Here is a 13,403-nt window from a genome sequence, read left to right as displayed (position 1 = left end):
AGGTGGTATCGTATTGTGGTTTTGCTTTGCATTTCCCTGATCATTAATTATGTTGAGCATTTTTTCGTATGTTGGTTGGCCATTTGTTTATTTTATTTTGAGAATTGTCTATTCATGTCTTTAGCCCACTTTACCTACCTATCACAATGGTTTCAGCCCAATTAGACCAACAGATATTTTATAATTCTGCATTCACTGTTTGGAAATTAACCCTGTAGGTAACATAAACTACCTATGCATGTTATTTCAAAAAGGGAATGCAATGTATTAGTTATAATATAAAGAAAATAAGAGAGGGTCATTTATATAAAACTAAATGTTTCTCTATGTAAAGCTCTGTACTCTAAAAGACAAAGTGAAGTAGTCAGATGTTTGCATTTTTATGTGGATTCATGGTGACTAGAGCATCTGTAAGTGTAGACTGCTATAAGAAGTGCTACTGGTAAACTCATTCTTCAAAATGGTGAACAACTTTAAGTAGAGTTCATGCAAAGCAAAATTCAATCTTTCCTTGATTTATGCAATGGTTGTTACTGCAGACACACTCAAGTGTGACTCCCAATTAGCTATACCTCTTTACAATCCCCTCCTCTTGAGTGTAGGTGGAACCTGAGACTTGCTTCTAACCAATAGACTACGACAAAGTTGATGAGATATTAATCCAGTGATTATTGCCCACCAGGTGGCAAAAATGAAAGTATTTAATACATGTCATTAGGGTTTCTCAAAGTTGATTTTGAGTTCATTACGAAAGATATGATCTTGACTTGGCTTGACCTCATCAGGCCAGACCTTTAGATGAGAGTCTAGAGATCAGAGAGACTGGAAGCAGCAGTTATCTCTATTGCTGGCCTTGAAGAAGCAAGTTGCTATGAGTTCTACAGCTGCAAGGATATGAATTCTGCCACCAACCATGTGAACTCAGAAGAGAACCTAATCCTTAGATGAGACCATATCTCTGGTCAATATCTTAATAGCAGCTATGTGAGACTTTGAGCAGAGGACTCAGCTAAGTGTGTCCAAACTAGTGGCCTATAACCCAGAGAAAATGTGAGATAATAAATGCGTGTTTTTTCAAGCTGCTAAGTGCCTATGATTTGTTACACAACAATAGAAAACAAACAGTTACATTTTTCAAATAGTGAAAAAATAAAGCATACAAAACTCACTTCATGTATATATATGTAAAACACAGGTTGAGATTCACATGATTCCAAAGTTTTCACCGGTAATAGCATCCAAAGTTAGTCAGAACATGTGAGAATTCTTCCTTGTATAGGCTATCCCTCTCACTGCAAGATGTCTGGCATTTCTGGATCCTAACCACTAACTACCTGTAGCATCCCACCAATCACTATGTCAAAAGAAAAAAAAAAGATTCCAAAGCATTTCAAATTCCCACTTTGGAGGCTCTATTTCGTTAGGTAAGCCTCAATGGCAGATGAAGATATTGAAAGTCTTTATTACTGGAGCCAAGGTTCTGATTCTAAGATTTAGGCAAAGTCCTTCCATTTTGGGATGAGGGGAGATTAATAACAACCTTCAGAAACTGATAAACAGCATGAGATCCATTTCCCTAGAGGGCAAAATGGACAGAAAACAACAACAACAAAGTTTTAGGTAAAATTGTAGGGCATACTGGATTTCCTGAAGGAAGTTATTGTTCCTTATGAACACGTACGTCTTACCCTAAGGGTGACAACATCAGAGATGACTGAAGAAGGTAAGGCAATGGTAAACAATTTGGGAAAGTTTTTTTTGGAAAGTGAAGGACTTTAGAGTTTGTGTTCTTCAAACGCTGTCTTCTAGGTTATTAAATCAGCTAGCCAGACACCAGATAATAAGACGTCATCTTTCTTGTTTGTTTGTTGCCCAAGAATTATCTGAGAAACTGAGGAAACTTGAGTAGATTCTTGAAGATAACAAAAGAGTAATTACAATCATCTCAGTTTTACCAAACATTTAATTAAAAACAGATATAGAAAAACATGTGTTTCTTATCCTTCAGTTGTTTTATAATCAGCAAGGAAAATGAGAAAGTAGCAACTCAAAAAATTAAGAAAGCAAGGACATTTTAAAGAAAGCATTCTGAGGTGCAAAGGAAAATCTTGGGTGCATAAACTGGAAAATAAAGGTGAAAACAATAAAAATCAACATTATTAACATTTTTAGGGACTTTTTGTTTCCATGGTCTATGACTATTTTGTTGACTATATATCCCTAATTTTTTCCTCATTTAAATGATCTGATTTGGACTGCCATGATATTGTTTGACCTTTTTTAAAATCAAGGAAAGTTTCTGCCAGAAGTATTGCAATTTTTCCCCAAAAAAATGTCAGTTGTGTTTACTTTGTTGGTGATTCTTTTCATTTATGTTTTCTAATAAGCTATTGTTTATATATGGAAAAACATTTTCCTTATTAAAAGTTTTAAAAAGAGCTGTGACTCTGAATTTTCCCAGCATCTGATTTTTTTCTAACTTTTTGTTTTTTAAATTTCAGGAGTACATGTGCAGGTTGGCTCTATAAATAAATTGCATGTTGTGTAGGTTTGGTGCACATATTATTTTGTAAACCAGGTGATACCCATAGTATCCAATAGGTAATGTTTTGATCCTCAGCCTCCTCTTACCCTCCACACTTAAGTCTCTTTGTGGGTCTCTAAGAACTTGTTTCATAAATCTATGTGCTCCTGTGTTTGGTGCATATATATTTAGGACAGTTAAATCTTGTTAAATTGAAACATTTACCACAATGTAATGCCCTTCTTTGTCTTTTTTGATTGTTGTTCGTTTAAAGTCTGTTTTGTCTAAAATTAAAATAGCAACTCCTGCTTTTTATTTTGTTTTGTTTTCTGTTTGCTTGTTAGATTTTTCTTCATTTCTTTACTTTGAACCTATGGGTGTGGCTGCATGTGAGGTGGGTCTCTTGAAGACTGCATAGCATTGGGTCATGTTTCTTTATCCAACTTGCTACTCTGTGCCATTTATTTGCAGCATTTAGCCCATTTACATTCAAGGTTAATATTGATAGTGCAGATTTGATTCTGTCATCATGATGTTACCTGATTATTATGCAGACTTGATTGTGCAGTTGCTTTATAATGCCAACAGTATAGGTACCTAATTGTGTTCTTGTGAAGGCCAATAATGGTCTTTCATTTCCATGTTTAGCACTCCATGAAGGACCTCTTGTAAAATAAGTCTGGTGGTAATTAATTCCTTAGTATTTGCTTGTCTGAAAAGAATTTTACTTCTCTTTCTCTTACAAAGTTTAGTTTGACTGCATATTAAATTATCAGTTGGAGTTTCGTTTGTTTAAGCATGCTAAATACAGGCTCTAATCTCTTTTGGCTTGTATGGTTTATGCTAAAAGGTCCATTGTTAGTCTGATCGGCTTCCCTTTGTAGGTGACCTGCCCCTTCTCTCTAGCTGCCTTTAACATTTTTTCTTTCATTTTGACCTTGGAGAATCTGATGAGTGTGTGTCTTGGGGATGGTCATCCTGTATAGGATCTCACAGGGGTTCTCTGAACTTCCTGTATTTGAATGCTGGCCTCTCTAGCGAGGTTGGGGAAATTTTCATTGATATCCTCAAAAATGTTTTTCAAGTTGTTTGCTTTCTCTCTATCTTTCAGGGACACCAGTGAGTCTTAGATTTGCTTTTCTACATAGTCTCATATTTCTCAGAGATGTTGTTCACTCTTTTTTATTTTTTCTTTATTTTTGTCTGACTGATTTAGTTCAGAGAAGCAGGCTTTGAGCTCTGAGAATTGTTTCTCAGCTTGGTGTGTTCTGCTGTTAATATTTGCAAATTGTATTATGAAATTCTTATAGTGTGTTTCCAGCTCTATCACATCAGTTTGATTCTTTCCTAAAATGGCTATTTCGTCTTTCAGTTCCTGTATCATTTTATTGCAGTCCTTAGATTCTCTGGATTGGGTTTCAACTTTCTCCTAAGTCTTAATGATCTCCATTCCTATCCATATTCTGAATTCTGTCATTCTAGCCACTTTAGCTGGGTTAAGAACCACTGCTAGGAAACTAGTGTGGTCATTTGCAGGAAAGAAGACACCCTAGCTTTCTGTTTCCAGAGTTCTTGCCCTCATTCATTCTCATCTGTGTAGGCTAATGTTCCTTTAACTGTGGAGTAATTTTAGTATGGTCTTTGTTGACTTTGTTTCTGGATGTTTTTAGAGGAACAAGGTTTTGTGCTGGGACTTTATTTGTAGCTGAAGTCTTGTCTTTGGTTTCATGGGGTGAGGGAATAATATTAGCAAAGTAACTTTGGAGCTGATTTTTTGGCCCTGATTTTTTGGCTGTGATCCAGTAAATGGTGTTTAGGTGCACCATCCAATAGGGAAGCTGCTGCTCAGCCACTTGGCTCCTCTGTATTTCCTCATGTTTGTAGCCATGCTTCCTCTCAGTTCTCTGAGAGTGTGGCCTCCTCTCCCACTCGAGTGCTGGAGGCAGATTTTGGCTTGGTGTTCCTGGGCTGCATACCACAGTCGTAAGGTAAGCTCAGGTTTTATGTTCCCTTCCTAGCTTGCAGGCAAAGGAGAAGGAAACTTGGCACTGTCAATGGCAGAGGGCCTTTCACTTATCTCCTGGTGCTCCACCCCAGAGAAATGCAGAGCCACTACCAATCAGATCAATCAGCCTTGGGTGGAGTGACTACACTGTGGCCCAAGCTATAGGACCCTGCCTGGTGACAAGCAGGGGAGGTGGGGGCTCACAGGGAAGACAGATTGGTCTCTTCTCCTTAGGATGCCTGTGGTGGGATGGAGGTGTGAGTAAAGCAATCAGAGTCTTTGCTCCTTCCCCAGCCCAAGGGCAGCAAGGCAGTACCAGCACAGTGGCAGTGGCAGAGAGGCCTTCACTTGCGTCCGTGAGATCCACCCCAGAAACACAGAGCTGCTGTCAATGGGAATGTTCAGCTTGGGGCTGGGGAGTGTCTGCACTCCTGACCCAAGCTGGGGGCCCTGCCTGATGAAGAGTAGGGAGTCAGAGACTCACAGGGAAGAGAGACTGAACTCCTCCGTGTATGGTGACTGTGGCATGCTGGAGGCACAGGTAAAGATCTCAGGCTCTTTATTCTTTCCCCAGTTTAGGTCAGCAAGGGTAGAACTGCTGCAGTGGTAATGGCAAAGAGGCTGTCAGTTGTCTCTGGAATCTCTACTCCAGGGAAACACAGAGCCACTACCAGCAGGAATGCTCAGTCGGGAGTGAAGTGGCTGCTCTGCAGTTATGATCTGGGGGCCCTATCTGGTGAAGAGTAGTGTGTGGGGGTTCACAGAGAAGAGGGTCTGTGGCTGTGGTGTGCTGGAGGTAGCGGTGACAGGTCCGGGCCCTTTGTTCTTTCCCCAGCCCATGAGCGGTAAGGGTGGTACCACTGCAGCTGCAATGTCAGAGGGGTTGTGGTTTGTCTCCGGGATTTCCTCCCCAAAGAAACACAGAGCTGCCACCAACTCAAGTGTTCAGGATGGGATAGGGAGGTTGTGCTGAGGGCCTGCTCACTGAAGAGCAGGAACCCATGTGGAAAACAGTTTGGCCACTTTTCTGTAAGGCAGCTGCTCTGTGCTGGGGGCCTGAATTAGTCCTTTATCACTTCACTTCCTCCAGAGCCTGAGGGCAGTAGGGGCAGGAGCTGCAAAGCAGCATAACTGACAGGTCTGCCTACTCCCTCTGGGAGCTTCACCCCAGGAAAGTGCCAGGCTGCTACCAGTCAGTGAGCTCAGGCAGGGCTGACCTGGCCATGCTAGAGTCCCAGGCCCTTGTCTAGTGAGGTGCAGTGGAGGTGAGGCTGGCAGTCAATTCATTCGTCAGTCTTGTGGATTCAGCCCCTATCCTGGACATATGCAAGGGACTTTGACCTCCCCCATTGCCAGAGCTGCAGGTGCTGGTGCCGGGTACCTGGGGATCCAAGGCCCCTGAGATTCCACATGTGCCTGAGCAGCAGCTCTGCCCAGATTCCAAGTATCTCTCTGTCAATGTGGAGGTCCCAGTGGGTGACATCATGGGGGAATCTCCTGACACTATGGTTACAAAGGTCTGTGGAGGAAGTTGTGTTCGGGGCAGGGAGGGGGTCTCATTCAATCAGAGTTTCCCCACAGTGGGGAGTCTTCCCCTGACGCCATGCCAATCCCAACTGGGCGGCTGTCCTGACTCACTCTTCTTTGTTCTCCATGGATTGCCTTACTTCCTTTAAGAATCCCAGTGTGTCCACCTGGACCATCCAGTTGAGGAGCTAGTGTTTACGCACCACTCGCTGCTCTCCATGAGAGCAGTGCACACTAGCCACTTCTAGTCAGCTACCTTGACCTCCTCTCCCCTAAGTTTTTAAATTCATTCTTTAGATTTTCTGGGTTAACAATCTAATCTTAGAATCTGGACTTCATGCATATATATCTTACATCTTATACTCTTTTTCCTTTTGCTTTTTTCTAATTGTATTGCCAAGTATCATCACACAAGTTAAAATATGCTTTTCAGTGAATGAACGTTAAGCAGAATGTTAGCTTTCCTTTGAGGCAAAACTGTTTTTAGTATGTTAAAACCATGTCCATCCACTCCTATTATATTACATTTAAATCGGGTTGTCAATAAGCTAATATTTACTAATAAATGTTAATTTAAATGATACTTTTTACATCTACTGAAATGTTTTCTTTCACTTCTGTTCTATTAATATGATATACTGTAAGTTGTAAACACTTGCTGTGGAAACAGTTGTGTTTTAATAATATACACGTGGAGTTTAAATGAGAATATTTTAATTACTTGTCATTTAATAATTATTATGTTCTACCATAAAGCTAATTCATGAAAATGTCAGTTATAAAGTCTGCCAACATGGGAAGCTTCAGCATTGTGTACTCATCTGAGTGTAAGTTCAAACAGCCCAGAACCTTCCATGTCACTTTTAGTTGCCTGTTTGTGTCTCCAATTCCTTGGCTGCATAGTTCCTTGTTTCAATAGCAGATTCAAAATAAATAATAATTAGCGAAGTGAAAATGAAAAAAAACTTTGAATTACTTCAATTATGTCATTCTATGGGAACACTTAGTATTTTTGTGCTTAAAAATTAAAACACCAAAACTAATGATTTGTTAGTACAAATGAATAAAATTTTGACTGAGTTTTAATGTCTTTCCACTTTATCCATTTTAATTGCTATGTGTTTGCTTTTTTAAAAACTTTATTGAGGTACAATTTGCACAGCAAAAGAATCATTCATTTTAAGAATACAATGAGTTTTCACAAATTTAGAGTTGTGAAACCATCACCACAACCTAGTTTTAGAGCATTTCCACCAGCCCTAAAAGATCTCCTGTGCCCTTCTTCAATCAGTCTTCATTCCTACCCGCAACCAGGGGCAATCATTGATCTGCATTCCAACTCTACAGATTTGCCTTTTTTGAAATTTTCAAATAGGGGGAATTATACACTATGTAATATTTTGCGTCTCACTTCTTTCAGTTAGCATGATTTTTTGAGGTTTATCCATGTCATGGCATGTATCAGTACATCATTCCTTCTTATTGCCAAATAATATTCCACATATAGATATACCACATTTGTTAATTCCTCTACCAACTGATGGGCATTAAATTGCTTTCACTTTTTGGCTATTATTAAAAACGCTGCTATGAAGATTGGTGCACAAGTCTTTGAATGGACATGTGTTTTCATTTATTCTTGCATAAATACCTCAGAGTGAAATTGCTGTGTCAGATAATAAATTTATGGTTAACTTTTTAAGAAACTACCTTGTTTTTAAAATAATAAACAAATCATAATAATAAAATGGTGCATCAGGGCTATGACCTAGTTGCCTAAATTTTAGCCTTTATAGATATTTTGCTTCTCTTATAATTCATTTATTAATTGCCAATTATATAGATGACTTATATTAGACTGTAACCAAAAGTTCAAAGTTTCATTGCTATGTAGCTATTAAAATTATTGAATTAATTGTACTTTGATTTTTTTATACCATTTAATTACTTTATTTTTCCTTCTATTTTTTCTTTTTTCATTCTTGTTTTATTTATTTTTGTTTTAATTGGTTTGTTTTAAATTTTTTTGTATTTCTAAGCTATATGATTATACATATAAAGCATAATTTAAAAATCTATCCATTACTATTACTCATTTCATTTTATGAAATTTACTAAAATAATTTTCTAGAATAGAGGGAAGATATTTGAAAATGATTTACTTCAAGTGTCAAATACATTAGGTATACCAATAAAATTTGATAACTAAAAGAAACCAACAGCCCTTTATGTAATTATTTGGTGATCAAAAGTTATTTGTCTCAAGCTGCTGCTTCTTCTCTGCACAGACATTGAGCACTGCCAATTTCTTTTAATAAAAAAAAAATAGAGAACTGTTAGGAGTCATACCAAACATTTTCATGGAGGAGAAAAACAGTATATTAGAAAAAAAATGGAAGAAAAAACTAGTGTGTGAGAGGAAATGTAAGATTAACTAGAATTTGGTAGAAGTCACTGCCTAGTCACCAAGAGTATGGTCAGTCAGCAGATAGCGCCCCCAGTTGGTTCCCAAATGGCCATCTTCAACTGTAGAGATCTGGCTAAGATCACACCCATGTGTGAGTGCCCACTGTGGTGACTGAGCAAGGCAGGAATATCAAGAACTGATTTTCAGCCCTGCAGAGGACAAAAACTCAGCCATTTGGGCCCAAAATGGGACCCCGGCTCTGTATATCAGTACTCACTCCAGAGCACCCTGCCATTTTGGTGCATCACAGTTGTACTTCCTTTGCCCCATCCCACTTCTGCCACCTTTCTTTCACATGAATTGATCCAGAGACATCGGAATCTGAACTAAACAGGGTGTGTGAGTGTAAGTGGTAGGAGCACTACACAAAAATGACTGGACACTGCCTTGTGGTAGCAGTTAGCAGAAAATGGAGAGATTAAGGTTAAATTCAAAGATGGTCATGTTGAAAGACCTAACATACAGTCTGATTTAATAGTAAAGGTGAGTAATACTCTTTGCCATAGTCTAGATCTCTCTGAATTTGATCTTCACCACAAGTATAGTTACTTTGTTTAACTGAAGAATCTTACAAAATCTCTGCTTTTTCAATAATTGTTAAAGTTTATTGCGTACTACAGTGGGTCAGATGCAATCCTTAGTTATTGGACTTTCTCCATTTTCTTTAGCCTCTGTTGGAAAGTTGGGAATTGTTCATAGAAAGTTTTTATGAGCCAGACCTGGAAATAACAATATCACTTCTATTCACATTGTATTCCTGAGAAATCAATCACACGGCCACAGGCAGAGGAAACAAAAATATAGGTTAGCTGAATGTCTAAGAGGGAGATGAAGTGAGATTTGTGAGCAGTTGGCTAGTCTCTTTCAAGGATATCAAGCAAATAAAATGCCTTGAACCATGCTGACAATTTTCCCCAAAGCAGCAGATAACTTCTTTAGAAGTGCAGGAAGCAGGACAAGTAATAAGCCAGTTAGAATTGGGACATTTGCTTTTGAAGGGTTCAAGGCAAAAAACAAAACCCCGAAGAATCTCTTCTTTGAAAACATGAACAGCTGGCACAGGAAGATATTGTCACACTGGATCTGCTTACCTGCGGGGCAAGTTTGCCAAACAAGCAAAATAAACCATGCAGGGATGAAGTTCTGATTTGGGTCTGGCTCACTCCACAATCCCATCAGGTTGCTGGGCTTCCGAGAAAGCATCTAATCTTCTCACCTGTGATCTTCAAAGAGGAAGTCTCATCGCTATTTAAAGACAGATGAATTAGGAAAAAAAAAAAACTATGAATCTTTTTTCAATGAGGAATTCAAGACAAAGAAGAATAACGTTTTAAAAGTAAGATTTACAAAAAGTTTTATTAAGCAAGAAGCACAGAAAGAATTACTTTTGAAAATGATTTACCAGAGAAAATATTTTAAAATGTATTGTGTTGGTTACTTATTGCTATGTAACAAATCACTCCAATAAGTGTAAACTTTTCTTACTGCTCATGCATCTGTGAACCTACTAGAATCTGATTGACATAGGCTAGGCTCAACTGGGAAGCTCTTTTTGTCACTGCATATCTATTAATTACCTAGGGTGGCTCTGCTGACCAGCAGACTACCCACAGTTATATTATTTCCATGATCTGCCAGAAAGAAAATAAAACAAGCAAGAACATGTGAGATCTTCAAGGCTTGCACTTAGAATGCAAACTGTGACTTTTGCTCATGTGTCATCAGCCAAAGCAAGTCACATAGCCAAGCCCAGAGACAAGATGAAATGAGTACATGCCATCTGTGATGGCGAGGCCATAGCAAAGGAACAGATGCAAGAAGAGGTGAAGAAATGAGGAAAATAATGCAATAAACCACAATTTATTTTAACAAAATTTAAGTAATAACTTCAAAACAAAGACATGATATGATAAAGAGATTGTCTTCTTTCTTTTTTCATCAGGGTATAACCAGATGTTTAAATCTTTGGACTCAGTTCAAAAATTAATTTCTATCAATGTGTCTTTTCAGTGTGAGATCAGTATATGATAAAGAGATTGTCTTCTTTCTTTTTTCATCAGGGTATAACCAGATGTTTAAATCTTTGGACTCAGTTCAAAAATTAATTTCTATCAATGTGTCTTTTCAGTGTGAGATCAGTATATTCAAAGTGATAAGAAAAAAGAAGAATGGGCAAATAGGAAAAAATTTAAATGGAATTGAACATGAAAAAAAATCCTATAATTATAAATTTTATAAAATCAATTTAAAATTAATTATAACAATACAGAGAAAACCTATTAATGTAGAAGATTGAGTCAGACATCTGCGACCCACCTTGAAGCACTCTGCCACGTTCCAGAAGAAAGAAAACAAAACAGCAACAGAGAAGGTATTAAATTGGAGGACAGCACACAGAGATCCAAATTTGATCAATAATTCTGAAAAATAGAACAGAAAAAATACTGAAATAAAGTATTAGTAGAAAAAAAATTGAATTGAATCTAAACATTTAAAGAGGTTACATCCGAAGAGTAAAAACCAAACCAGATATACCCTGTTGAGAAGTGAAAGACAACCAGCCTAGAGGTGGTAAAAAACGTAACCTAGCACAGGAGAACACTTACACTGAGGCAGGACTTCTGCACCACACCAAATGCCAGAATATGGGGAAAACGGCTACAAATGCATCAGGGAACAAATTTTAAGCCAGATGCTCTATGTTCACCAAAGTTTTGCTTCATGTGTAAAAGTAGCTGAAAGAATATCATCTATTTATTTATCCTGGAAAAAGTAAACCAAGAAAGTATTCTATTAAGGTTTATCTGTACATATAAAAGGGGAAATTATGGCCTAAGAACAGTAGAAGTGAGTCTCAGAAAATACGTAAACACAGCATTGAGTATAAGGAATTGTTTAACAACATTATATCAGAAAGTACATTTTAACACTATTTGAAAGAAAAGTAAATTAATTCTCACATACTAACAAAATAATACTTTAAAATAAGAAGCTGGGTAAAAAATTGTAGATTGTGTATTTTTAAAAGAATATGATGGGAAAGAACAAAATAAGTTTATGACACAAAATTATAACTCATGAATCTTCAAGCTGAATCATAATAAAATACAGGATCACATAATTAAAAACTAGTTTTTCCAAAAAAACCAGAAACAACAGTAGGAGGGTATTTTCATAGCTCTCTGTCCCTGTTACATCAAGCAAAACACAAATGAAGAAAGATATGGGTAGCGAATCAGTTAAAATGCCTTGGCCAATAATAGAAAACAGAATTCAAAAGTTTAAAAATTGGGGAAAATATTTATTTCCTTTTTCCTTTTTTTATTTTTAATGTTTTTGGTCTTTAATAAGAGGAAGTTGGATGAAAGGCTGTGACTTTGTGATATCAGAAAAGACCACCATATCTTTAATCATCTGCTCTGTAATTTTCCCTATGACTAACTCCCTTCCTGGTTGTAAGATTAAAATCACACTCTTCATCCACACATGCAGACATGGCAAAGTCCTGGGGAAGGAAATGGATAATTAACTCCTTATTTCTTTCCCTGTGTGTCTCTGTCTCTCTCTTTCTCTGAATGAAAAAATATTTTATACTCAATATCTCTCCAGCAGATTTCTCCTGGATTTATGTTGCTCACTCCATCAGCAGAGACAATTTACTCTTAAACAATAATCAATTAGGTAAGCACTCTGCTAATGAAGATTGAAAAATAAGCTTAAGGAAAGCTAAAAACGAATAAGTATGAAAGAAGAAAATATTAATTTTTGAAACAATAGAATTAATAAATAATTTTCATAGATATTTTGCTAGAAATTAAACCAATAACAAATTCTTAGTGTAATAAATAATGTATAAATATACAAAATTAGAAATAAAGGTGGAGATATTATCATAGTTTTAGAGCATTTTTTTAGAAAAATAAGATACTTGGCCGGGCGCGGTGGCTCACGCCTGTAATCCCAGCACTTTGGGAGGCCGAGACCGGCGGATCACGAGGTCAGGAGATCGAGACCATCCTGGCTAACACGGTGAAACCCCGTCTCTACTAAAAAATACAAAAAACTAGCCGGGCGAGGTGGCGGGCGCCTATAGTCCCAGCTACTCGGGAGGCTGAGGCAGGAGAATGGCGGGAACCCGGGAGGCGGAGCTTGCAGTGAGCTGAGATCCGGCCACCGCACTCCAGCCTGGGTGACAGAGCGAGACTCCGTCTCAAAAAAAAAAAAAAAAGAAAGAAAAATAAGATACTTAGCAAAATATATAAAATGAACATACAGGAAAAAAATACATTTTTCCATTTTATTAACACTTATCAGTTAAAAAACACAAGAGCAAAATGTTCCAGAGCAACAAGAACTCTCAGAAACTGCAGTGAAAAGTGGGAAAGGATGAAGTCACTTTGGAAATCTGGGAATCTATACTAAAACTAAGCATATGCCTTCCCAGCAATTCCACTCCTAAGTACATACCTGATAGAAATTTACATGCCAACAAATATGAAAAAGTATGTTTATAGTAACATTATTTAAATAATCCCAAACTGAAAACAACTCAAATGCCACCTACTATAGAATACATAGTGTTTTATATGTAAAATAGAATTCTACACAACAATGAAAAAACTATAGCTAAACCCAACAATGAATCAAAAATACAATGTTGAACAAAATGATCTAGACATAGAAAAGTGAAGTTCCACATAAGGCATAGCTAGTTTACAGTGGCAAACATTAGACTACTGGTTATCCCCAAGGGGATTAATGACAGTTGGAGGGCCTAGGAGAAGTACCTAGGGATACCAGTAATATTCTGTGTGTTCATTACATGAGTATGTTTATTTTATAGAAATCAATTGAGCTGTGCACTTATTATTTTGCTCATT

The 13,403-nt window shown here is 37.4% G+C and overlaps 1 long non-coding RNA gene across 6 annotated transcripts in view; it reads right to left on the bottom strand.

Annotated features, from left to right (window-relative positions):
• Positions 1-2,868: 2,868 nt before the first annotated feature.
• Positions 2,869-13,403, bottom strand: part of LOC106998488 (uncharacterized) — a 397,362-nt gene continuing 386,827 nt past the window's right edge. For 5 of the 6 annotated variants that reach the window (XR_013417556.1, XR_013417553.1, XR_013417555.1 and 2 more), the window contains 2 exons: positions 10,840-10,943; positions 2,869-9,768 (listed from right to left, as the gene is read on the bottom strand). This is a non-coding gene — a long non-coding RNA (uncharacterized LOC106998488). The remainder of the gene's footprint in view (positions 9,769-10,839; positions 10,944-13,403) is intronic. The other variant, XR_013417557.1, reaches the window with a different exon arrangement.

This window comes from Macaca mulatta, chromosome 5, assembly GCF_049350105.2.
Source record: "Macaca mulatta isolate MMU2019108-1 chromosome 5, T2T-MMU8v2.0, whole genome shotgun sequence".
Classification (NCBI taxonomy): domain Eukaryota; kingdom Metazoa; phylum Chordata; class Mammalia; order Primates; family Cercopithecidae; genus Macaca; species Macaca mulatta.
The sequence above is the reverse complement of the archived record's forward strand: the minus strand, read 5'-3'. Positions and strand labels throughout refer to the sequence as shown.